Source organism: Drosophila arizonae, chromosome 2 (genome assembly GCF_054131065.1).
Source record: "Drosophila arizonae isolate 15081-1271.41 chromosome 2, UAZ_ARI_1.0, whole genome shotgun sequence".
Classification (NCBI taxonomy): Eukaryota; Metazoa; Arthropoda; class Insecta; order Diptera; family Drosophilidae; genus Drosophila; species Drosophila arizonae.
The window spans coordinates 30,194,540-30,216,643 of record NC_142922.1 but is presented as its reverse complement, the minus strand read 5'-3'; the positions used below and the strand labels follow the sequence as shown (position 1 = coordinate 30,216,643).

At 41.8% G+C, this 22,104-nt stretch overlaps 26 non-coding genes and 12 pseudogenes across 26 annotated transcripts; all 38 read right to left on the bottom strand.

Annotated features, from left to right (window-relative positions):
* Positions 1-242: 242 nt before the first annotated feature.
* On the bottom strand, positions 243-361 carry LOC149270777 (5S ribosomal RNA; annotated as a pseudogene).
* A 380-nt stretch (positions 362-741) lies between these two features.
* LOC149270776 (5S ribosomal RNA) lies at positions 742-860 on the bottom strand. The gene has a single exon (XR_016268851.1). It is a non-coding gene; the product is annotated as a 5S ribosomal RNA (ribosomal RNA).
* Positions 861-1,257: 397 nt separating this feature from the next.
* LOC149270775 (5S ribosomal RNA) lies at positions 1,258-1,376 on the bottom strand. Its single transcript, XR_016268850.1, has one exon. It is a non-coding gene; the product is annotated as a 5S ribosomal RNA (ribosomal RNA).
* A 398-nt stretch (positions 1,377-1,774) lies between these two features.
* LOC149270774 (5S ribosomal RNA) lies at positions 1,775-1,893 on the bottom strand. The gene has a single exon (XR_016268848.1). It is a non-coding gene; the product is annotated as a 5S ribosomal RNA (ribosomal RNA).
* Positions 1,894-3,246: 1,353 nt separating this feature from the next.
* On the bottom strand, positions 3,247-3,365 carry LOC149270773 (5S ribosomal RNA). Its single transcript, XR_016268847.1, has one exon. It is a non-coding gene; the product is annotated as a 5S ribosomal RNA (ribosomal RNA).
* A 1,235-nt stretch (positions 3,366-4,600) lies between these two features.
* Positions 4,601-4,720, bottom strand: LOC149270772 (5S ribosomal RNA; annotated as a pseudogene).
* A 383-nt stretch (positions 4,721-5,103) lies between these two features.
* Positions 5,104-5,222, bottom strand: LOC149270771 (5S ribosomal RNA; annotated as a pseudogene).
* Positions 5,223-5,605: 383 nt separating this feature from the next.
* Positions 5,606-5,724, bottom strand: LOC149270770 (5S ribosomal RNA). Its single transcript, XR_016268846.1, has one exon. It is a non-coding gene; the product is annotated as a 5S ribosomal RNA (ribosomal RNA).
* Positions 5,725-6,103: 379 nt separating this feature from the next.
* Positions 6,104-6,222, bottom strand: LOC149270769 (5S ribosomal RNA; annotated as a pseudogene).
* Positions 6,223-6,621: 399 nt separating this feature from the next.
* On the bottom strand, positions 6,622-6,740 carry LOC149270768 (5S ribosomal RNA). Its single transcript, XR_016268845.1, has one exon. It is a non-coding gene; the product is annotated as a 5S ribosomal RNA (ribosomal RNA).
* A 371-nt stretch (positions 6,741-7,111) lies between these two features.
* Positions 7,112-7,230, bottom strand: LOC149270767 (5S ribosomal RNA; annotated as a pseudogene).
* Positions 7,231-7,601: 371 nt separating this feature from the next.
* LOC149270766 (5S ribosomal RNA) lies at positions 7,602-7,720 on the bottom strand (annotated as a pseudogene).
* Positions 7,721-8,103: 383 nt separating this feature from the next.
* On the bottom strand, positions 8,104-8,222 carry LOC149270765 (5S ribosomal RNA; annotated as a pseudogene).
* A 379-nt stretch (positions 8,223-8,601) lies between these two features.
* LOC149270764 (5S ribosomal RNA) lies at positions 8,602-8,720 on the bottom strand. Its single transcript, XR_016268844.1, has one exon. It is a non-coding gene; the product is annotated as a 5S ribosomal RNA (ribosomal RNA).
* Positions 8,721-9,119: 399 nt separating this feature from the next.
* On the bottom strand, positions 9,120-9,238 carry LOC149270763 (5S ribosomal RNA). The gene has a single exon (XR_016268843.1). It is a non-coding gene; the product is annotated as a 5S ribosomal RNA (ribosomal RNA).
* A 399-nt stretch (positions 9,239-9,637) lies between these two features.
* Positions 9,638-9,756, bottom strand: LOC149270762 (5S ribosomal RNA). Its single transcript, XR_016268842.1, has one exon. It is a non-coding gene; the product is annotated as a 5S ribosomal RNA (ribosomal RNA).
* Positions 9,757-11,085: 1,329 nt separating this feature from the next.
* LOC149270761 (5S ribosomal RNA) lies at positions 11,086-11,204 on the bottom strand. The gene has a single exon (XR_016268841.1). It is a non-coding gene; the product is annotated as a 5S ribosomal RNA (ribosomal RNA).
* Positions 11,205-11,581: 377 nt separating this feature from the next.
* On the bottom strand, positions 11,582-11,700 carry LOC149270760 (5S ribosomal RNA). The gene has a single exon (XR_016268840.1). It is a non-coding gene; the product is annotated as a 5S ribosomal RNA (ribosomal RNA).
* Positions 11,701-12,083: 383 nt separating this feature from the next.
* On the bottom strand, positions 12,084-12,202 carry LOC149270759 (5S ribosomal RNA). The gene has a single exon (XR_016268839.1). It is a non-coding gene; the product is annotated as a 5S ribosomal RNA (ribosomal RNA).
* A 379-nt stretch (positions 12,203-12,581) lies between these two features.
* LOC149270758 (5S ribosomal RNA) lies at positions 12,582-12,701 on the bottom strand (annotated as a pseudogene).
* A 383-nt stretch (positions 12,702-13,084) lies between these two features.
* LOC149270757 (5S ribosomal RNA) lies at positions 13,085-13,203 on the bottom strand. Its single transcript, XR_016268837.1, has one exon. It is a non-coding gene; the product is annotated as a 5S ribosomal RNA (ribosomal RNA).
* A 381-nt stretch (positions 13,204-13,584) lies between these two features.
* On the bottom strand, positions 13,585-13,703 carry LOC149270756 (5S ribosomal RNA). The gene has a single exon (XR_016268836.1). It is a non-coding gene; the product is annotated as a 5S ribosomal RNA (ribosomal RNA).
* A 423-nt stretch (positions 13,704-14,126) lies between these two features.
* On the bottom strand, positions 14,127-14,245 carry LOC149270755 (5S ribosomal RNA). Its single transcript, XR_016268835.1, has one exon. It is a non-coding gene; the product is annotated as a 5S ribosomal RNA (ribosomal RNA).
* Positions 14,246-14,626: 381 nt separating this feature from the next.
* Positions 14,627-14,745, bottom strand: LOC149270754 (5S ribosomal RNA). Its single transcript, XR_016268834.1, has one exon. It is a non-coding gene; the product is annotated as a 5S ribosomal RNA (ribosomal RNA).
* Positions 14,746-15,158: 413 nt separating this feature from the next.
* LOC149270753 (5S ribosomal RNA) lies at positions 15,159-15,277 on the bottom strand. The gene has a single exon (XR_016268833.1). It is a non-coding gene; the product is annotated as a 5S ribosomal RNA (ribosomal RNA).
* A 371-nt stretch (positions 15,278-15,648) lies between these two features.
* LOC149270752 (5S ribosomal RNA) lies at positions 15,649-15,767 on the bottom strand (annotated as a pseudogene).
* A 375-nt stretch (positions 15,768-16,142) lies between these two features.
* On the bottom strand, positions 16,143-16,261 carry LOC149270751 (5S ribosomal RNA). The gene has a single exon (XR_016268832.1). It is a non-coding gene; the product is annotated as a 5S ribosomal RNA (ribosomal RNA).
* A 379-nt stretch (positions 16,262-16,640) lies between these two features.
* LOC149270750 (5S ribosomal RNA) lies at positions 16,641-16,760 on the bottom strand (annotated as a pseudogene).
* A 383-nt stretch (positions 16,761-17,143) lies between these two features.
* LOC149270749 (5S ribosomal RNA) lies at positions 17,144-17,262 on the bottom strand. Its single transcript, XR_016268831.1, has one exon. It is a non-coding gene; the product is annotated as a 5S ribosomal RNA (ribosomal RNA).
* A 369-nt stretch (positions 17,263-17,631) lies between these two features.
* Positions 17,632-17,750, bottom strand: LOC149270748 (5S ribosomal RNA). The gene has a single exon (XR_016268830.1). It is a non-coding gene; the product is annotated as a 5S ribosomal RNA (ribosomal RNA).
* Positions 17,751-18,119: 369 nt separating this feature from the next.
* LOC149270747 (5S ribosomal RNA) lies at positions 18,120-18,239 on the bottom strand (annotated as a pseudogene).
* A 391-nt stretch (positions 18,240-18,630) lies between these two features.
* Positions 18,631-18,749, bottom strand: LOC149270746 (5S ribosomal RNA). The gene has a single exon (XR_016268829.1). It is a non-coding gene; the product is annotated as a 5S ribosomal RNA (ribosomal RNA).
* Positions 18,750-19,132: 383 nt separating this feature from the next.
* On the bottom strand, positions 19,133-19,251 carry LOC149270745 (5S ribosomal RNA). Its single transcript, XR_016268828.1, has one exon. It is a non-coding gene; the product is annotated as a 5S ribosomal RNA (ribosomal RNA).
* A 381-nt stretch (positions 19,252-19,632) lies between these two features.
* On the bottom strand, positions 19,633-19,751 carry LOC149270744 (5S ribosomal RNA). Its single transcript, XR_016268826.1, has one exon. It is a non-coding gene; the product is annotated as a 5S ribosomal RNA (ribosomal RNA).
* Positions 19,752-20,132: 381 nt separating this feature from the next.
* LOC149270743 (5S ribosomal RNA) lies at positions 20,133-20,251 on the bottom strand. Its single transcript, XR_016268825.1, has one exon. It is a non-coding gene; the product is annotated as a 5S ribosomal RNA (ribosomal RNA).
* Positions 20,252-20,674: 423 nt separating this feature from the next.
* Positions 20,675-20,793, bottom strand: LOC149270742 (5S ribosomal RNA). The gene has a single exon (XR_016268824.1). It is a non-coding gene; the product is annotated as a 5S ribosomal RNA (ribosomal RNA).
* Positions 20,794-21,164: 371 nt separating this feature from the next.
* LOC149270741 (5S ribosomal RNA) lies at positions 21,165-21,283 on the bottom strand (annotated as a pseudogene).
* Positions 21,284-21,666: 383 nt separating this feature from the next.
* On the bottom strand, positions 21,667-21,785 carry LOC149270740 (5S ribosomal RNA). The gene has a single exon (XR_016268823.1). It is a non-coding gene; the product is annotated as a 5S ribosomal RNA (ribosomal RNA).
* Positions 21,786-22,104: the final 319 nt, after the last annotated feature.

Here is a 22,104-nt window from a genome sequence, read left to right as displayed (position 1 = left end):
CCAAATCTCGTTAATGGGCATGATGTGGTGGCAAAACGGAGCAAAATGGAGCAAAATGGAGCAAAATTAGCAATTGGAATTGACATTTGATATGGAAATGCAATAAATATTTATATGTATATGTTTATATGCAGACACGATTTTACAAATTTGTAAAATTAAAGAACGATATATGAAGTAGAGAAATATGAAAAGGGCGTAATGGCGTAATGGCGTATAAGGTAAAAAAGTGTTATGGACGATGCCAACAACACGCGGTGTTCCCAAGCGGTCCCTCATCTAAGTACTAACCGCGCCCGACGCTGCTTAATTTCGGTGATCGGACGAGAACCGATGTACTCAGCGTGGTATGGTCGTTGGCGACATAAATGTGGTTAGCGAACAAACATGAAGGCGTCATTGAGGAACAACACGTTGTGAATCCTTGGCCACTACAAATGAAGGCTGTGTGCTCCATGACTGGAGCTCAATGGCCAGCAAAAGCAAAGCAACAACAACGAGGCCAAATCTCGTTAATGGGCATGATGTGGTGGCAAAACGGAGCAAAATGGAGCAAAATGGAGCAAAATTAGCAATTGGAATTGACATTTGATATGGAAATGCAATAAATATTTATATATGTTTATATGCAGACACAATTTTACAAATTTGTAAAATTAAAGAACGATATATGAAGTAGAGAAATATGAAAAGGGAGTAATGGCGTAATGGACGTATAAGGTAAAAAAGTGTTATGGACGATGCCAACAACACGCGGTGTTCCCAAGCGGTCCCCCATCTAAGTACTAACCGCGCCCGACGCTGCTTAATTTCGGTGATCGGACGAGAACCGATGTACTCAGCGTGGTATGGTCGTTGGCGACATAAATGTGGTTAGCGAACAAACATGAAGGCGTCATTGAGGAACAACACGTTGTGAATCCTTGGCCACTACAAATGAAGGCTGTGTGCTCCATGACTGGAGCTCAATGGCCAGCAAAAGCAAAGCAACAACAACGAGGCCAAATCTCGTTAATGGGCATGATGTGGTGGCAAAACGGAGCAAAATGGAGAAAATGGAGAAAATGGAGCAAAATGGAGCAAAATTAGCAATTGGTATTGACATTTGATATGGAAATGCAATAAATACTTATTATATGTTTATATGCAGACACAATTTTACAAATTTGTAAAATTAAAGAACGATATATGAAGTAGAGAAATATGAAAAGGGCGTAATGGCGTAATGGCGTATAAGGTAAAAAAGTGTTTGGACGATGCCAACAACACGCGGTGTTCCCAAGCGGTCCCCCATCTAAGTACTAACCGCGCCCGACGCTGCTTAATTTCGGTGATCGGACGAGAACCGATGTACTCAGCGTGGTATGGTCGTTGGCGACATAAATGTGGTTAGCGAACAAACATGAAGGCGTCATTGAGGAACAACACGTTGTGAATCCTTGGCCACTACAAATGAAGGCTGTGTGCTCCATGACTGGAGCTCAATGGCCAGCAAAAGCAAAGCAACAACAACGAGGCCAAATCTCGTTAATGGGCATGATGTGGTGGCAAAACGGAGCAAAATGGAGCAAAATGGAGAAAATGGAGCAAAATGGAGCAAAATTAGCAATTGGTATTGACATTTGATATGGAAATGCAATAAATACTTATATATGTTTATATGCAGACACAATTTTACAAATTTGTAAAATTAAAGAACGATATATGAAGTAGAGAAATATGAAAAGGGCGTAATGGCGTAATGGCGTATAAGGTAAAAAAGTGTTTTGGACGATGCCAACAACACGCGGTGTTCCCAAGCGGTCCCCCATCTAAGTACTAACCGCGCCCGACGCTGCTTAATTTCGGTGATCGGACGAGAACCGATGTACTCAGCGTGGTATGGTCGTTGGCGACATAAATGTGGTTAGCGAACAAACATGAAGGCGTCATTGAGGAACAACACGTTGTGAATCCTTGGCCACTACAAATGAAGGCTGTGTGCTCCATGACTGGAGCTCAATGGCCAGCAAAAGCAAAGCAACAACAACGAGGCCAAATCTCGTTAATGGGCATGATGTGGTGGCAAAACGGAGCAAAATGGAGCAAAATGGAGCAAAATTAGCAATTGGAATTGACATTTGATATGGAAATGCAATAAATATTTATATATGTTTATATGCAGACACAATTTTACAAATTTGTAAAATTAACAAGTAAGAAAGCTCTAGTCGAGACTGCTCGACTACGAGATCCCCTGAACCCTTGGAGCAATAGATATTTCAATAATTTTTCGCGTCTTTCAGCTTACACAAGAAACACGCACACACACACACACAGGCATACATATACACACACGCATACAGACACACATACACACACACACATACGCATACATACACAAACGCATACACACACACATACACATACACACACACATACACAAACACATACACACACACATACACAAACACATACACACACAAGCACCCACGCATAAACACGCATGGGCTGCAGTGTGCTTACTATGTATGAGAACTTAATTGTTTAATAACTTTTTTTATGGACGTACGATCTTCATGAAACTTTCAGATTATGATTATAACATGGATATGCATGTAATTGCCAAAGCACAAGTCTCTAGTATTTGAAATACGCTTTTTACAAAAGTGAGGGTGAGGGGGTGAATTTAAGGGTGGGGGGTAAATTTTAACAAAAACCGAAATTGTATAAATTGCATATAAGCATACATTAAAAATTTGGAGACTCTAGCAATAAAGGTGTAGAAGATATAATTTTATAACTGGTTTTCGATAAGGTTTTTTATCGATAAAAAAAGATCGGGATGAGTTATCGAATTTTAATGATAAACTTGATATGCGCGCTGTAATTACGGACATTTTAAAAAAAATTTGAAGTCTCTAGCTCTTATATCTTCTGAAATCGACGCGTTCATACATACGGACAGACGGACAGACGGACAGACGGACAGACGGACAGACGGACAGACGGACAGACGGACAGACGGACAGACAGACGGACAGGGCCAAATCAACTCAGCTCGTCACCCTGATCAAGAATATATATACTTTGTGGGGTCTGCCACGCCTCCTTCTCCCTGTTACATACATTTCAACAAAACCATTATACCCTGATTTCCCATTGAAAATGGGTTCAGGGTATAAAAAGAACGATATATGAAGTAGAGAAATATGAAAAGGGCGTAATGGCGTAATGGCGTATAAGGTAAAAAAGTGTTTTGGACGATGCCAACAACACGCGGTGTTCCCAAGCGGTCCCCCATCTAAGTACTAACCGCGCCCGACGCTGCTTAATTTCGGTGATCGGACGAGAACCGATGTACTCAGCGTGGTATGGTCGTTGGCGACATAAATGTGGTTAGCGAACAAACATGAAGGCGTCATTGAGGAACAACACGTTGTGAATCCTTGGCCACTACAAATGAAGGCTGTGTGCTCCATGACTGGAGCTCAATGGCCAGCAAAAGCAAAGCAACAACAACGAGGCCAAATCTCGTTAATGGGCATGATGTGGTGGCAAAACGGAGCAAAATGGAGCAAAATGGAGCAAAATGGAGCAAAATTAGCAATTGGAATTGACATTTGATATGGAAATGCAATAAATATTTATATATGTTTATATGCAGACACAATTTTACAAATTTGTAAAATTAAAGAACGATATATGAAGTAGAGAAATATGAAAAGGGCGTAATGGCGTAATGGCGTATAAGGTAAACAAGTAAGAAAGCTCCAGTCGAGACTGCTCGACTAGGAGATACCCTGAACCCTCCAAGCTGATATTCTAATCATTCTGCACTTCTTTTATGCACACATACATACACATGCATCCACACGCACGCATAAGCCTGCGCTCTGCTAACTGCGCAGTAAGCAGCGACTGCGCTTGGGCTGCGCTGCAGTGTGGGCAATATTATGAGAATTTATTTGTTAAATAATTTCTTTTGTAGACATACGATCTTAATGAAACTTTTAGAGCGTAATCATATGGTGAATATGTGTGTATATTCCAAAGCCCAAGCCTCTAGTATTTGAAATACGCTTTTTACAAAAGTGAGGGTGAGGGGGTGAATTTAAGGGTGAGGGGTAAATTTTAACAAAATCCGAAATTGTATAATATGCATATAAGCATACACTAAAAATTTGGAGACTCTAGCAATAAAGGTGTAGAAGATATAATTTTATAACTGGTTTTCGATAAGGTTTTTTATCGATAAAAAAAGATCGGGATGAGTTAGCGATTTTTAATGATAAACTTGATATGCGCGCTGTAATTACGGACATTTTAAAAAAAATTTGAAGTCTCTAGCTCTTATATCTTCTGAAATCGACGCGTTCATACATACGGACGGACGGACGGACGGACGGACGGACGGACGGACGGACGGACGGACGGACGGACGGACGGACAGACAGACGGACAGGGCAAAATCGACTCAGCTCGTCGTCCTGATCAAGAATATATATACTTTGTGGGGTCTGCCACGCCTCCTTCTGCCTGTTACATACTTTTAACAAAACCATTATACCCTGATTTCCCATTTTCAATGGGTTCAGGGTATAAAAAGTGTTTTGGACGATGCCAACAACACGCGGTGTTCCCAAGCGGTCCCTCATCTAAGTACTAACCGCATCCCGACGCTGCTTAATTTCGGTGATCGGACGAGAACCGATGTACTCAGCGTGGTATGGTCGTTGGCGACAAAAATGTGGTTAGCGAACAAACATGAAGGCGTCATTGAGGAACAACACGTTGTGAATCCTTGGCCACTACAAATGAAGGCTGTGTGCTCCATGACTGGAGCTCAATGGCCAGCAAAAGCAAAGCAACAACAACGAGGCCAAATCTCGTTAATGGGCATGATGTGGTGGCAAAACGGAGCAAAATGGAGCAAAATGGAGCAAAATTAGCAATTGGAATTGACATTTGATATGGAAATGCAATAAATATTTATATGTATATGTTTATATGCAGACACGATTTTACAAATTTGTAAAATTAAAGAACGATATATGAAGTAGAGAAATATGAAAAGGGCGTAATGGCGTAATGGCGTATAAGGTAAAAAAGTGTTATGGACGATGCCAACAACACGCGGTGTTCCCAAGCGGTCCCTCATCTAAGTACTAACCGCGCCCGACGCTGCTTAATTTCGGTGATCGGACGAGAACCGATGTACTCAGCGTGGTATGGTCGTTGGCGACATAAATGTGGTTAGCGAACAAACATGAAGGCGTCATTGAGGAACAACACGTTGTGAATCCTTGGCCACTACAAATGAAGGCTGTGTGCTCCATGACTGGAGCTCAATGGCCAGCAAAAGCAAAGCAACAACAACGAGGCCAAATCTCGTTAATGGGCATGATGTGGTGGCAAAACGGAGCAAAATGGAGCAAAATGGAGCAAAATTAGCAATTGGAATTGACATTTGATATGGAAATGCAATAAATATTTATATGTATATGTTTATATGCAGACACGATTTTACAAATTTGTAAAATTAAAGAACGATATATGAAGTAGAGAAATATGAAAAGGGCGTAATGGCGTAATGGCGTATAAGGTAAAAAAGTGTTATGGACGATGCCAACAACACGCGGTGTTCCCAAGCGGTCCCCCATCTAAGTACTAACCGCGCCCGACGCTGCTTAATTTCGGTGATCGGACGAGAACCGATGTACTCAGCGTGGTATGGTCGTTGGCGACATAAATGTGGTTAGCGAACAAACATGAAGGCGTCATTGAGGAACAACACGTTGTGAATCCTTGGCCACTACAAATGAAGGCTGTGTGCTCCATGACTGGAGCTCAATGGCCAGCAAAAGCAAAGCAACAACAACGAGGCCAAATCTCGTTAATGGGCATGATGTGGTGGCAAAACGGAGCAAAATGGAGCAAAATGGAGCAAAATTAGCAATTGGAATTGACATTTGATATGGAAATGCAATAAATATTTATATATGTTTATATGCAGACACAATTTTACAAATTTGTAAAATTAAAGAACGATATATGAAGTAGAGAAATATGAAAAGGGCGTAATGGCGTAATGGCGTATAAGGTAAAAAAGTGTTATGGACGATGCCAACAACACGCGGTGTTCCCAAGCGGTCCCTCATCTAAGTACTAACCGCGCCCGACGCTGCTTAATTTCGGTGATCGGACGAGAACCGATGTACTCAGCGTGGTATGGTCGTTGGCGACATAAATGTGGTTAGCGAACAAACATGAAGGCGTCATTGAGGAACAACACGTTGTGAATCCTTGGCCACTACAAATGAAGGCTGTGTGCTCCATGACTGGAGCTCAATGGCCAGCAAAAGCAAAGCAACAACAACGAGGCCAAATCTCGTTAATGGGCATGATGTGGTGGCAAAACGGAGCAAAATGGAGCAAAATGGAGAAAAATGGAGCAAAATGGAGCAAAATTAGCAATTGGTATTGACATTTGATATGGAAATGCAATAAATACTTATATATGTTTATATGCAGACACAATTTTACAAATTTGTAAAATTAAAGAACGATATATGAAGTAGAGAAATATGAAAAGGGCGTAATGGCGTAATGGCGTATAAGGTAAAAAAGTGTTTTGGACGATGCCAACAACACGCGGTGTTCCCAAGCGGTCCCCCATCTAAGTACTAACCGCGCCCGACGCTGCTTAATTTCGGTGATCGGACGAGAACCGATGTACTCAGCGTGGTATGGTCGTTGGCGACATAAATGTGGTTAGCGAACAAACAGGAGGAACAACACGTTGTGAATCCTTGGCCACTACAAATGAAGGCTGTGTGCTCCATGACTGGAGCTCAATGGCCAGCAAAAGCAAAGCAACAACAACGAGGCCAAATCTCGTTAATGGGCATGATGTGGTGGCAAAACGGAGCAAAATGGAGCAAAATGGAGCAAAATTAGCAATTGGAATTGACATTTGATATGGAAATGCAATAAATATTTATATGTATATGTTTATATGCAGACACGATTTTACAAATTTGTAAAATTAAAGAACGATATATGAAGTAGAGAAATATGAAAAGGGCGTAATGGCGTAATGGCGTATAAGGTAAAAAAGTGTTATGGACGATGCCAACAACACGCGGTGTTCCCAAGCGGTCCCTCATCTAAGTACTAACCGCGCCCGACGCTGCTTAATTTCGGTGATCGGACGAGAACCGATGTACTCAGCGTGGTATGGTCGTTGGCGACATAAATGTGGTTAGCGAACAAACAGGAGGAACAACACGTTGTGAATCCTTGGCCACTACAAATGAAGGCTGTGTGCTCCATGACTGGAGCTCAATGGCCAGCAAAAGCAAAGCAACAACAACGAGGCCAAATCTCGTTAATGGGCATGATGTGGTGGCAAAACGGAGCAAAATGGAGCAAAATGGAGCAAAATTAGCAATTGGAATTGACATTTGATATGGAAATGCAATAAATATTTATATGTATATGTTTATATGCAGACACGATTTTACAAATTTGTAAAATTAAAGAACGATATATGAAGTAGAGAAATATGAAAAGGGCGTAATGGCGTAATGGCGTATAAGGTAAAAAAGTGTTATGGACGATGCCAACAACACGCGGTGTTCCCAAGCGGTCCCTCATCTAAGTACTAACCGCGCCCGACGCTGCTTAATTTCGGTGATCGGACGAGAACCGATGTACTCAGCGTGGTATGGTCGTTGGCGACATAAATGTGGTTAGCGAACAAACATGAAGGCGTCATTGAGGAACAACACGTTGTGAATCCTTGGCCACTACAAATGAAGGCTGTGTGCTCCATGACTGGAGCTCAATGGCCAGCAAAAGCAAAGCAACAACAACGAGGCCAAATCTCGTTAATGGGCATGATGTGGTGGCAAAACGGAGCAAAATGGAGCAAAATGGAGCAAAATTAGCAATTGGAATTGACATTTGATATGGAAATGCAATAAATATTTATATGTATATGTTTATATGCAGACACGATTTTACAAATTTGTAAAATTAAAGAACGATATATGAAGTAGAGAAATATGAAAAGGGCGTAATGGCGTAATGGCGTATAAGGTAAAAAAGTGTTATGGACGATGCCAACAACACGCGGTGTTCCCAAGCGGTCCCTCATCTAAGTACTAACCGCGCCCGACGCTGCTTAATTTCGGTGATCGGACGAGAACCGATGTACTCAGCGTGGTATGGTCGTTGGCGACATAAATGTGGTTAGCGAACAAACATGAAGGCGTCATTGAGGAACAACACGTTGTGAATCCTTGGCCACTACAAATGAAGGCTGTGTGCTCCATGACTGGAGCTCAATGGCCAGCAAAAGCAAAGCAACAACAACGAGGCCAAATCTCGTTAATGGGCATGATGTGGTGGCAAAACGGAGCAAAATGGAGCAAAATGGAGCAAAATTAGCAATTGGAATTGACATTTGATATGGAAATGCAATAAATATTTATATATGTTTATATGCAGACACAATTTTACAAATTTGTAAAATTAAAGAACGATATATGAAGTAGAGAAATATGAAAAGGGCGTAATGGCGTAATGACGTATAAGGTAAAAAAGTGTTATGGACGATGCCAACAACACGCGGTGTTCCCAAGCGGTCCCCCATCTAAGTACTAACCGCGCCCGACGCTGCTTAATTTCGGTGATCGGACGAGAACCGATGTACTCAGCGTGGTATGGTCGTTGGCGACATAAATGTGGTTAGCGAACAAACATGAAGGCGTCATTGAGGAACAACACGTTGTGAATCCTTGGCCACTACAAATGAAGGCTGTGTGCTCCATGACTGGAGCTCAATGGCCAGCAAAAGCAAAGCAACAACAACGAGGCCAAATCTCGTTAATGGGCATGATGTGGTGGCAAAACGGAGCAAAATGGAGGAAAATGGAGAAAAATGGAGCAAAATGGAGCAAAATTAGCAATTGGTATTGACATTTGATATGGAAATGCAATAAATACTTATATATGTTTATATGCAGACACAATTTTACAAATTTGTAAAATTAAAGAACGATATATGAAGTAGAGAAATATGAAAAGGGCGTAATGGCGTAATGGCGTATAAGGTAAAAAAGTGTTTTGGACGATGCCAACAACACGCGGTGTTCCCAAGCGGTCCCCCATCTAAGTACTAACCGCGCCCGACGCTGCTTAATTTCGGTGATCGGACGAGAACCGATGTACTCAGCGTGGTATGGTCGTTGGCGACATAAATGTGGTTAGCGAACAAACATGAAGGCGTCATTGAGGAACAACACGTTGTGAATCCTTGGCCACTACAAATGAAGGCTGTGTGCTCCATGACTGGAGCTCAATGGCCAGCAAAAGCAAAGCAACAACAACGAGGCCAAATCTCGTTAATGGGCATGATGTGGTGGCAAAACGGAGCAAAATGGAGCAAAATGGAGAAAAATGGAGCAAAATGGAGCAAAATTAGCAATTGGTATTGACATTTGATATGGAAATGCAATAAATACTTATATATGTTTATATGCAGACACAATTTTACAAATTTGTAAAATTAAAGAACGATATATGAAGTAGAGAAATATGAAAAGGGCGTAATGGCGTAATGGCGTATAAGGTAAAAAAGTGTTTTGGACGATGCCAACAACACGCGGTGTTCCCAAGCGGTCCCCCATCTAAGTACTAACCGCGCCCGACGCTGCTTAATTTCGGTGATCGGACGAGAACCGATGTACTCAGCGTGGTATGGTCGTTGGCGACATAAATGTGGTTAGCGAACAAACATGAAGGCGTCATTGAGGAACAACACGTTGTGAATCCTTGGCCACTACAAATGAAGGCTGTGTGCTCCATGACTGGAGCTCAATGGCCAGCAAAAGCAAAGCAACAACAACGAGGCCAAATCTCGTTAATGGGCATGATGTGGTGGCAAAACGGAGCAAAATGGAGCAAAATGGAGCAAAATTAGCAATTGGAATTGACATTTGATATGGAAATGCAATAAATATTTATATATGTTTATATGCAGACACAATTTTACAAATTTGTAAAATTAACAAGTAAGAAAGCTCTAGTCGAGACTGCTCGACTACGAGATCCCCTGAACCCTTGGAGCAATAGATATTTCAATAATTTTTCGCGTCTTTCAGCTTACACAAGAAACACGCACACACACACACACAGGCATACATATACACACACGCATACAGACACACATACACACACACACATACGCATACATACACAAACGCATACACACACACATACACATACACACACACATACACAAACACATACACACACACATACACAAACACATACACACACAAGCACCCACGCATAAACACGCATGGGCTGCAGTGTGCTTACTATGTATGAGAACTTAATTGTTTAATAACTTTTTTTATGGACGTACGATCTTCATGAAACTTTCAGATTATGATTATAACATGGATATGCATGTAATTGCCAAAGCACAAGTCTCTAGTATTTGAAATACGCTTTTTACAAAAGTGAGGGTGAGGGGGTGAATTTAAGGGTGGGGGGTAAATTTTAACAAAAACCGAAATTGTATAAATTGCATATAAGCATACATTAAAAATTTGGAGACTCTAGCAATAAAGGTGTAGAAGATATAATTTTATAACTGGTTTTCGATAAGGTTTTTTATCGATAAAAAAAGATCGGGATGAGTTATCGAATTTTAATGATAAACTTGATATGCGCGCTGTAATTACGGACATTTTAAAAAAAATTTGAAGTCTCTAGCTCTTATATCTTCTGAAATCGACGCGTTCATACATACGGACAGACGGACAGACGGACAGACGGACAGACGGACAGACGGACAGACAGACGGACAGGGCCAAATCAACTCAGCTCGTCACCCTGATCAAGAATATATATACTTTGTGGGGTCTGCCACGCCTCCTTCTCCCTGTTACATACATTTCAACAAAACCATTATACCCTGATTTCCCATTGAAAATGGGTTCAGGGTATAAAAAGAACGATATATGAAGTAGAGAAATATGAAAAGGGCGTAATGGCGTAATGGCGTATAAGGTAAAAAAGTGTTTTGGACGATGCCAACAACACGCGGTGTTCCCAAGCGGTCCCCCATCTAAGTACTAACCGCGCCCGACGCTGCTTAATTTCGGTGATCGGACGAGAACCGATGTACTCAGCGTGGTATGGTCGTTGGCGACATAAATGTGGTTAGCGAACAAACATGAAGGCGTCATTGAGGAACAACACGTTGTGAATCCTTGGCCACTACAAATGAAGGCTGTGTGCTCCATGACTGGAGCTCAATGGCCAGCAAAAGCAAAGCAACAACAACGAGGCCAAATCTCGTTAATGGGCATGATGTGGTGGCAAAACGGAGCAAAATGGAGCAAAATTAGCAATTGGAATTGACATTTGATATGGAAATGCAATAAATATTTATATATGTTTATATGCAGACACAATTTTACAAATTTGTAAAATTAAAGAACGATATATGAAGTAGAGAAATATGAAAAGGGCGTAATGGCGTAATGGCGTAATGGCGTATAAGGTAAAAAAGTGTTTTGGACGATGCCAACAACACGCGGTGTTCCCAAGCGGTCCCCCATCTAAGTACTAACCGCGCCCGACGCTGCTTAATTTCGGTGATCGGACGAGAACCGATGTACTCAGCGTGGTATGGTCGTTGGCGACATAGATGTGGTTAGCGAACAAACATGAAGGCGTCATTGAGGAACAACACGTTGTGAATCCTTGGCCACTACAAATGAAGGCTGTGTGCTCCATGACTGGAGCTCAATGGCCAGCAAAAGCAAAGCAACAACAACGAGGCCAAATCTCGTTAATGGGCATGATGTGGTGGCAAAACGGAGCAAAATGGAGCAAAATGGAGCAAAATTAGCAATTGGAATTGACATTTGATATGGAAATGCAATAAATATTTATATGTATATGTTTATATGCAGACACGATTTTACAAATTTGTAAAATTAAAGAACGATATATGAAGTAGAGAAATATGAAAAGGGCGTAATGGCGTAATGGCGTATAAGGTAAAAAAGTGTTATGGACGATGCCAACAACACGCGGTGTTCCCAAGCGGTCCCCCATCTAAGTACTAACCGCGCCCGACGCTGCTTAATTTCGGTGATCGGACGAGAACCGATGTACTCAGCGTGGTATGGTCGTTGGCGACATAAATGTGGTTAGCGAACAAACATGAAGGCGTCATTGAGGAACAACACGTTGTGAATCCTTGGCCACTACAAATGAAGGCTGTGTGCTCCATGACTGGAGCTCAATGGCCAGCAAAAGCAAAGCAACAACAACGAGGCCAAATCTCGTTAATGGGCATGATGTGGTGGCAAAACGGAGCAAAATGGAGCAAAATGGAGCAAAATTAGCAATTGGAATTGACATTTGATATGGAAATGCAATAAATATTTATATATGTTTATATGCAGACACAATTTTACAAATTTGTAAAATTAAAGAACGATATATGAAGTAGAGAAATATGAAAAGGGCGTAATGGCGTAATGGCGTATAAGGTAAAAAAGTGTTTTGGACGATGCCAACAACACGCGGTGTTCCCAAGCGGTCCCTCATCTAAGTACTAACCGCATCCCGACGCTGCTTAATTTCGGTGATCGGACGAGAACCGATGTACTCAGCGTGGTATGGTCGTTGGCGACAAAAATGTGGTTAGCGAACAAACATGAAGGCGTCATTGAGGAACAACACGTTGTGAATCCTTGGCCACTACAAATGAAGGCTGTGTGCTCCATGACTGGAGCTCAATGGCCAGCAAAAGCAAAGCAACAACAACGAGGCCAAATCTCGTTAATGGGCATGATGTGGTGGCAAAACGGAGCAAAATGGAGCAAAATGGAGCAAAATTAGCAATTGGAATTGACATTTGATATGGAAATGCAATAAATATTTATATGTATATGTTTATATGCAGACACGATTTTACAAATTTGTAAAATTAAAGAACGATATATGAAGTAGAGAAATATGAAAAGGGCGTAATGGCGTAATGGCGTATAAGGTAAAAAAGTGTTTTGGACGATGCCAACAACACGCGGTGTTCCCAAGCGGTCCCCCATCTAAGTACTAACCGCGCCCGACGCTGCTTAATTTCGGTGATCGGACGAGAACCGATGTACTCAGCGTGGTATGGTCGTTGGCGACATAAATGTGGTTAGCGAACAAACAGGAGGAACAACACGTTGTGAATCCTTGGCCACTACAAATGAAGGCTGTGTGCTCCATGACTGGAGCTCAATGGCCAGCAAAAGCAAAGCAACAACAACGAGGCCAAATCTCGTTAATGGGCATGATGTGGTGGCAAAACGGAGCAAAATGGAGCAAAATGGAGCAAAATGAAGCAAAATTAGCAATTGGAATTGACATTTGATATGGAAATGCAATAAATATTTATATGTATATGTTTATATGCAGACACGATTTTACAAATTTGTAAAATTAAAGAACGATATATGAAGTAGAGAAATATGAAAAGGGCGTAATGGCGTAATGGCGTATAAGGTAAAAAAGTGTTTTGGACGATGCCAACAACACGCGGTGTTCCCAAGCGGTCCCCCATCTAAGTACTAACCGCGCCCGACGCTGCTTAATTTCGGTGATCGGACGAGAACCGATGTACTCAGCGTGGTATGGTCGTTGGCGACATAAATGTGGTTAGCGAACAAACATGAAGGCGTCATTGAGGAACAACACGTTGTGAATCCTTGGCCACTACAAATGAAGGCTGTGTGCTCCATGACTGGAGCTCAATGGCCAGCAAAAGCAAAGCAACAACAACGAGGCCAAATCTCGTTAATGGGCATGATGTGGTGGCAAAACGGAGCAAAATGGAGCAAAATGGAGCAAAATGGAGCAAAATGGAGCAAAATGGAGCAAAATGAAGCAAAATTAGCAATTGGAATTGACATTTGATATGGAAATGCAATAAATATTTATATGTATATGTCTATATGCAGACACGATTTTACAAATTTGTAAAATTAAAGAACGATATATGAAGTAGAGAAATATGAAAAGGGCGTAATGGCGTAATGGCGTATAAGGTAAAAAAGTGTTTTGGACGATGCCAACAACACGCGGTGTTCCCAAGCGGTCCCCCATCTAAGTACTAACCGCGCCCGACGCTGCTTAATTTCGGTGATCGGACGAGAACCGATGTACTCAGCGTGGTATGGTCGTTGGCGACATAAATGTGGTTAGCGAACAAACAGGAGGAACAACACGTTGTGAATCCTTGGCCACTACAAATGAAGGCTGTGTGCTCCATGACTGGAGCTCAATGGCCAGCAAAAGCAAAGCAACAACAACGAGGCCAAATCTCGTTAATGGGCATGATGTGGTGGCAAAACGGAGCAAAATGGAGCAAAATGGAGCAAAATGAAGCAAAATTAGCAATTGGAATTGACATTTGATATGGAAATGCAATAAATATTTATATGTATATGTTTATATGCAGACACGATTTTACAAATTTGTAAAATTAAAGAACGATATATGAAGTAGAGAAATATGAAAAGGGCGTAATGGCGTAATGGCGTATAAGGTAAAAAAGTGTTTTGGACGATGCCAACAACACGCGGTGTTCCCAAGCGGTCCCCCATCTAAGTACTAACCGCGCCCGACGCTGCTTAATTTCGGTGATCGGACGAGAACCGATGTACTCAGCGTGGTATGGTCGTTGGCGACATAAATGTGGTTAGCGAACAAACATGAAGGCGTCATTGAGGAACAACACGTTGTGAATCCTTGGCCACTACAAATGAAGGCTGTGTGCTCCATGACTGGAGCTCAATGGCCAGCAAAAGCAAAGCAACAACAACGAGGCCAAATCTCGTTAATGGGCATGATGTGGTGGCAAAACGGAGCAAAATGGAGCAAAATGGAGCAAAATGGAGCAAAATGGAGCAAAATGAAGCAAAATTAGCAATTGGAATTGACATTTGATATGGAAATGCAATAAATATTTATATGTATATGTCTATATGCAGACACGATTTTACAAATTTGTAAAATTAAAGAACGATATATGAAGTAGAGAAATATGAAAAGGGCGTAATGGCGTAATGGCGTATAAGGTAAAAAAGTGTTTTGGACGATGCCAACAACACGCGGTGTTCCCAAGCGGTCCCCCATCTAAGTACTAACCGCGCCCGACGCTGCTTAATTTCGGTGATCGGACGAGAACCGATGTACTCAGCGTGGTATGGTCGTTGGCGACATAAATGTGGTTAGCGAACAAACAGGAGGAACAACACGTTGTGAATCCTTGGCCACTACAAATGAAGGCTGTGTGCTCCATGACTGGAGCTCAATGGCCAGCAAAAGCAAAGCAACAACAACGAGGCCAAATCTCGTTAATGGGCATGATGTGGTGGCAAAACGGAGCAAAATGGAGCAAAATGGAGCAAAATTAGCAATTGGAATTGACATTTGATATGGAAATGCAATAAATATTTATATGTATATGTTTATATGCAGACACGATTTTACAAATTTGTAAAATTAAAGAACGATATATGAAGTAGAGAAATATGAAAAGGGCGTAATGGCGTAATGGCGTATAAGGTAAAAAAGTGTTATGGACGATGCCAACAACACGCGGTGTTCCCAAGCGGTCCCTCATCTAAGTACTAACCGCGCCCGACGCTGCTTAATTTCGGTGATCGGACGAGAACCGATGTACTCAGCGTGGTATGGTCGTTGGCGACATAAATGTGGTTAGCGAACAAACATGAAGGCGTCATTGAGGAACAACACGTTGTGAATCCTTGGCCACTACAAATGAAGGCTGTGTGCTCCATGACTGGAGCTCAATGGCCAGCAAAAGCAAAGCAACAACAACGAGGCCAAATCTCGTTAATGGGCATGATGTGGTGGCAAAACGGAGCAAAATGGAGCAAAATGGAGCAAAATTAGCAATTGGAATTGACATTTGATATGGAAATGCAATAAATATTTATATGTATATGTTTATATGCAGACACGATTTTACAAATTTGTAAAATTAAAGAACGATATATGAAGTAGAGAAATATGAAAAGGGCGTAATGGCGTATAAGGTAAAAAAGTGTTATGGACGATGCCAACAACACGCGGTGTTCCCAAGCGGTCCCCCATCTAAGTACTAACCGCGCCCGACGCTGCTTAATTTCGGTGATCGGACGAGAACCGATGTACTCAGCGTGGTATGGTCGTTGGCGACATAAATGTGGTTAGCGAACAAACATGAAGGCGTCATTGAGGAACAACACGTTGTGAATCCTTGGCCACTACAAATGAAGGCTGTGTGCTCCATGACTGGAGCTCAATGGCCAGCAAAAGCAAAGCAACAACAACGAGGCCAAATCTCGTTAATGGGCATGATGTGGTGGCAAAACGGAGCAAAATGGAGCAAAATGGAGCAAAATTAGCAATTGGAATTGACATTTGATATGGAAATGCAATAAATATTTATATATGTTTATATGCAGACACAATTTTACAAATTTGTAAAATTAAAGAACGATATATGAAGTAGAGAAATATGAAAAGGGCGTAATGGCGTAATGGCGTATAAGGTAAAAAAGTGTTTTGGACGATGCCAACAACACGCGGTGTTCCCAAGCGGTCCCTCATCTAAGTACTAACCGCATCCCGACGCTGCTTAATTTCGGTGATCGGACGAGAACCGATGTACTCAGCGTGGTATGGTCGTTGGCGACAAAAATGTGGTTAGCGAACAAACATGAAGGCGTCATTGAGGAACAACACGTTGTGAATCCTTGGCCACTACAAATGAAGGCTGTGTGCTCCATGACTGGAGCTCAATGGCCAGCAAAAGCAAAGCAACAACAACGAGGCCAAATCTCGTTAATGGGCATGATGTGGTGGCAAAACGGAGCAAAATGGAGCAAAATGGAGCAAAATTAGCAATTGGAATTGACATTTGATATGGAAATGCAATAAATATTTATATGTATATGTTTATATGCAGACACGATTTTACAAATTTGTAAAATTAAAGAACGATATATGAAGTAGAGAAATATGAAAAGGGCGTAATGGCGTAATGGCGTATAAGGTAAAAAAGTGTTTTGGACGATGCCAACAACACGCGGTGTTCCCAAGCGGTCCCCCATCTAAGTACTAACCGCGCCCGACGCTGCTTAATTTCGGTGATCGGACGAGAACCGATGTACTCAGCGTGGTATGGTCGTTGGCGACATAAATGTGGTTAGCGAACAAACATGAAGGCGTCATTGAGGAACAACACGTTGTGAATCCTTGGCCACTACAAATGAAGGCTGTGTGCTCCATGACTGGAGCTCAATGGCCAGCAAAAGCAAAGCAACAACAACGAGGCCAAATCTCGTTAATGGGCATGATGTGGTGGCAAAACGGAGCAAAATGGAGCAAAATTAGCAATTGGAATTGACATTTGATATGGAAATGCAATAAATATTTATATATGTTTATATGCAGACACAATTTTACAAATTTGTAAAATTAAAGAACGATATATGAAGTAGAGAAATATGAAAAGGGCGTAATGGCGTAATGGCGTATAAGGTAAAAAAGTGTTTTGGACGATGCCAACAACACGCGGTGTTCCCAAGCGGTCCCCCATCTAAGTACTAACCGCGCCCGACGCTGCTTAATTTCGGTGATCGGACGAGAACCGATGTACTCAGCGTGGTATGGTCGTTGGCGACATAGATGTGGTTAGCGAACAAACATGAAGGCGTCATTGAGGAACAACACGTTGTGAATCCTTGGCCACTACAAATGAAGGCTGTGTGCTCCATGACTGGAGCTCAATGGCCAGCAAAAGCAAAGCAACAACAACGAGGCCAAATCTCGTTAATGGGCATGATGTGGTGGCAAAACGGAGCAAAATGGAGCAAAATTAGCAATTGGAATTGACATTTGATATGGAAATGCAATAAATATTTATATATGTTTATATGCAGACACAATTTTACAAATTTGTAAAATTAAAGAACGATATATGAAGTAGAGAAATATGAAAAGGGCGTAATGGCGTAATGGCGTATAAGGTAAAAAAGTGTTTTGGACGATGCCAACAACACGCGGTGTTCCCAAGCGGTCCCTCATCTAAGTACTAACCGCATCCCGACGCTGCTTAATTTCGGTGATCGGACGAGAACCGATGTACTCAGCGTGGTATGGTCGTTGGCGACAAAAATGTGGTTAGCGAACAAACATGAAGGCGTCATTGAGGAACAACACGTTGTGAATCCTTGGCCACTACAAATGAAGGCTGTGTGCTCCATGACTGGAGCTCAATGGCCAGCAAAAGCAAAGCAACAACAACGAGGCCAAATCTCGTTAATGGGCATGATGTGGTGGCAAAACGGAGCAAAATGGAGCAAAATGGAGCAAAATTAGCAATTGGAATTGACATTTGATATGGAAATGCAATAAATATTTATATGTATATGTCTATATGCAGACACGATTTTACAAATTTGTAAAATTAAAGAACGATATATGAAGTAGAGAAATATGAAAAGGGCGTAATGGCGTAATGGCGTAATGGCGTATAAGGTAAAAAAGTGTTTTGGACGATGCCAACAACACGCGGTGTTCCCAAGCGGTCCCCCATCTAAGTACTAACCGCGCCCGACGCTGCTTAATTTCGGTGATCGGACGAGAACCGATGTACTCAGCGTGGTATGGTCGTTGGCGACATAAATGTGGTTAGCGAACAAACATGAAGGCGTCATTGAGGAACAACACGTTGTGAATCCTTGGCCACTACAAATGAAGGCTGTGTGCTCCATGACTGGAGCTCAATGGCCAGCAAAAGCAAAGCAACAACAACGAGGCCAAATCTCGTTAATGGGCATGATGTGGTGGCAAAACGGAGCAAAATGGAGCAAAATGGAGCAAAATTAGCAATTGGAATTGACATTTGATATGGAAATGCAATAAATATTTATATGTATATGTTTATATGCAGACACGATTTTACAAATTTGTAAAATTAAAGAACGATATATGAAGTAGAGAAATATGAAAAGGGCGTAATGGCGTAATGGCGTATAAGGTAAAAAAGTGTTTTGGACGATGCCAACAACACGCGGTGTTCCCAAGCGGTCCCCCATCTAAGTACTAACCGCGCCCGACGCTGCTTAATTTCGGTGATCGGACGAGAACCGATGTACTCAGCGTGGTATGGTCGTTGGCGACATAAATGTGGTTAGCGAACAAACAGGAGGAACAACACGTTGTGAATCCTTGGCCACTACAAATGAAGGCTGTGTGCTCCATGACTGGAGCTCAATGGCCAGCAAAAGCAAAGCAACAACAACGAGGCCAAATCTCGTTAATGGGCATGATGTGGTGGCAAAACGGAGCAAAATGGAGCAAAATGGAGCAAAATGAAGCAAAATTAGCAATTGGAATTGACATTTGATATGGAAATGCAATAAATATTTATATGTATATGTTTATATGCAGACACGATTTTACAAATTTGTAAAATTAAAGAACGATATATGAAGTAGAGAAATATGAAAAGGGCGTAATGGCGTAATGGCGTATAAGGTAAAAAAGTGTTTTGGACGATGCCAACAACACGCGGTGTTCCCAAGCGGTCCCCCATCTAAGTACTAACCGCGCCCGACGCTGCTTAATTTCGGTGATCGGACGAGAACCGATGTACTCAGCGTGGTATGGTCGTTGGCGACATAAATGTGGTTAGCGAACAAACAGGAGGAACAACACGTTGTGAATCCTTGGCCACTACAAATGAAGGCTGTGTGCTCCATGACTGGAGCTCAATGGCCAGCAAAAGCAAAGCAACAACAACGAGGCCAAATCTCGTTAATGGGCATGATGTGGTGGCAAAACGGAGCAAAATGGAGCAAAATGGAGCAAAATGAAGCAAAATTAGCAATTGGAATTGACATTTGATATGGAAATGCAATAAATATTTATATGTATATGTTTATATGCAGACACGATTTTACAAATTTGTAAAATTAAAGAACGATATATGAAGTAGAGAAATATGAAAAGGGCGTAATGGCGTAATGGCGTATAAGGTAAAAAAGTGTTTTGGACGATGCCAACAACACGCGGTGTTCCCAAGCGGTCCCCCATCTAAGTACTAACCGCGCCCGACGCTGCTTAATTTCGGTGATCGGACGAGAACCGATGTACTCAGCGTGGTATGGTCGTTGGCGACATAAATGTGGTTAGCGAACAAACATGAAGGCGTCATTGAGGAACAACACGTTGTGAATCCTTGGCCACTACAAATGAAGGCTGTGTGCTCCATGACTGGAGCTCAATGGCCAGCAAAAGCAAAGCAACAACAACGAGGCCAAATCTCGTTAATGGGCATGATGTGGTGGCAAAACGGAGCAAAATGGAGCAAAATGGAGCAAAATGGAGCAAAATGGAGCAAAATGGAGCAAAATGAAGCAAAATTAGCAATTGGAATTGACATTTGATATGGAAATGCAATAAATATTTATATGTATATGTCTATATGCAGACACGATTTTACAAATTTGTAAAATTAAAGAACGATATATGAAGTAGAGAAATATGAAAAGGGCGTAATGGCGTAATGGCGTATAAGGTAAAAAAGTGTTTTGGACGATGCCAACAACACGCGGTGTTCCCAAGCGGTCCCCCATCTAAGTACTAACCGCGCCCGACGCTGCTTAATTTCGGTGATCGGACGAGAACCGATGTACTCAGCGTGGTATGGTCGTTGGCGACATAAATGTGGTTAGCGAACAAACAGGAGGAACAACACGTTGTGAATCCTAGGCCACTACAAATGAAGGCTGTGTGCTCCATGACTGGAGCTCAATGGCCAGCAAAAGCAAAGCAACAACAACGAGGCCAAATCTCGTTAATGGGCATGATGTGGTGGCAAAACGGAGCAAAATGGAGCAAAATGGAGCAAAATTAGCAATTGGAATTGACATTTGATATGGAAATGCAATAAATATTTATATGTATATGTTTATATGCAGACACGATTTTACAAATTTGTAAAATTAAAGAACGATATATGAAGTAGAGAAATATGAAAAGGGCGTAATGGCGTAATGGCGTATAAGGTAAAAAAGTGTTATGGACGATGCCAACAACACGCGGTGTTCCCAAGCGGTCCCTCATCTAAGTACTAACCGCGCCCGACGCTGCTTAATTTCGGTGATCGGACGAGAACCGATGTACTCAGCGTGGTATGGTCGTTGGCGACATAAATGTGGTTAGCGAACAAACATGAAGGCGTCATTGAGGAACAACACGTTGTGAATCCTTGGCCACTACAAATGAAGGCTGTGTGCTCCATGACTGGAGCTCAATGGCCAGCAAAAGCAAAGCAACAACAACGAGGCCAAATCTCGTTAATGGGCATGATGTGGTGGCAAAACGGAGCAAAATGGAGCAAAATGGAGCAAAATTAGCAATTGGAATTGACATTTGATATGGAAATGCAATAAATATTTATATGTATATGTTTATATGCAGACACGATTTTACAAATTTGTAAAATTAAAGAACGATATATGAAGTAGAGAAATATGAAAAGGGCGTAATGGCGTAATGGCGTATAAGGTAAAAAAGTGTTATGGACGATGCCAACAACACGCGGTGTTCCCAAGCGGTCCCCCATCTAAGTACTAACCGCGCCCGACGCTGCTTAATTTCGGTGATCGGACGAGAACCGATGTACTCAGCGTGGTATGGTCGTTGGCGACATAAATGTGGTTAGCGAACAAACATGAAGGCGTCATTGAGGAACAACACGTTGTGAATCCTTGGCCACTACAAATGAAGGCTGTGTGCTCCATGACTGGAGCTCAATGGCCAGCAAAAGCAAAGCAACAACAACGAGGCCAAATCTCGTTAATGGGCATGATGTGGTGGCAAAACGGAGCAAAATGGAGCAAAATTAGCAATTGGAATTGACATTTGATATGGAAATGCAATAAATATTTATATGTATATGTCTATATGCAGACACGATTTTACAAATTTGTAAAATTAAAGAACGATATATGAAGTAGAGAAATA